Source organism: Propithecus coquereli, unplaced genomic scaffold, assembly GCF_000956105.1.
Source record: "Propithecus coquereli isolate 6110/MARCELLA unplaced genomic scaffold, Pcoq_1.0 Scaffold77, whole genome shotgun sequence".
In the NCBI taxonomy this organism is placed as follows: Eukaryota; Metazoa; Chordata; class Mammalia; order Primates; family Indriidae; genus Propithecus; species Propithecus coquereli.
Genome location: NW_012153840.1, coordinates 1,497,007 through 1,498,381, shown reverse-complemented (window position 1 = coordinate 1,498,381; position 1,375 = coordinate 1,497,007). Strand labels below are relative to the sequence as shown.

Genomic DNA, 1,375 nt, shown 5'->3' with positions numbered 1-1,375 from the left:
GGCCCCTCACACTCCTGCCCTCTCTCTGCCCAGCCGAGAGGCCTGGAGGGGGGACTGGGGCTAATTCTAGTTTCCACTTCAGTCCTACCGTGGGCACAGCCTCTCCAGCTGTAGGGGGGTGTCGAGAGGCTTCAGGGTTACATTGGGCAGATTTGTGCCACTCCGGCCAGCTGGCCTCTCTGAGCCCAGTTTCTTCCTCTGTAAAACGGGGATCATAACCCCCTGCCCCATGGCGAGGAGAACGGCGCATACAGGCATTGGACGGCGGGGCTGGCTGGACGTGCTCCCTGGTCAGTGGGGTCCTCCCGGCCGAGGCCCTCCCCTCCTCCTGTGTGTCCTGGCTGTCGGGCAGCAGGGCATGAGGGTCAGGGAGGAGGGGATACAGGGATGGGGGGGAGGGGATCCGCCTGAGCTCAGTGTCGCCCCCAGGCGTCCTGTTCAGCATCGAGGTCATGTCTTCCCACTTCTCCGTCTGGGATTACTGGAGGGGCTTCTTCGCTGCCACCTGTGGGGCCTTCACATTCCGCCTGCTGTCGGTCTTCAACAGTGAGGAAGGTGAGCCCCAGCCCCACGGGGCTCCCTGACCCCTGGCACTTCCCCTCTTCTCTGCTTGCCTCCCCTTCCTTTCCCTGACCCTTCGCCCTCCCTTCTTCCCCCTCCTCCTTCCCTCTCCCACCTCCTTCTAGGAGCAGGGGAGGGAGTGGACCTGTATTGGGCATGGAGGGCAGGGTGAGGGGACCTGCGGGCTGGGGAACCGCTGGGCCGGGGGCGTGGGGGCCTTGAATGCCAGGAAACGGATACCTGGGGTCCGGACCCGGCACCACCTCCACCGCTGCCGGTTGATCTGGGACTTGGCGTGGGTGGGGCAGGAGTGCCATCGCGGCTCCCCACGTCCCTCCTTCCCCAGAGACCATCACCTGCCTCTTCAAGACCAGTTTCCCAGTGGACATCCCCTACGACCTGCCAGAGATCTTCTTTTTTGTGGCACTGGGGTGAGTCGGGGCTCCCCCGAGGCTTGGACTGCTGCCCCCGCACTGGGGAGGGCTCTGGACTCACCTCCCCCACCCCCCAGAGCCATCTGCGGTGTCCTGAGCTGCGCTTACCTCTTCTGCCAGCGAACCTTTCTCGGCTTCATCAGGACCAACTGGTTCTTCTCCAAACTGCTGGCCACCAGGTGAGCGCTGGGCTGGGGCCCGGGGTGGGGGGGGACCTCTCAGGGAGCTCCCCCAGATTCCCAACCTTATATAGAAAGCCCCACTCCCACCTGAGCCCCTGGCCTCCCACTGAGCCCCCAAACCACTCCCCAGCCCATACCCCATGTGTGGAGCCCCCAGCCCTCATTGCTAACCCCCGTCTCCGTGCCCCCATGCTCACT

The 1,375-nt window shown here is 64.7% G+C and overlaps 1 protein-coding gene across 1 annotated transcript in view; it reads left to right on the top strand.

The window, feature by feature from the left end:
* The window catches only part of LOC105824865 (chloride channel protein ClC-Ka-like), a 17,727-nt gene that overhangs the window by 9,530 nt on the left and 6,822 nt on the right, over positions 1-1,375 (top strand). The window lies entirely within an intron of this gene.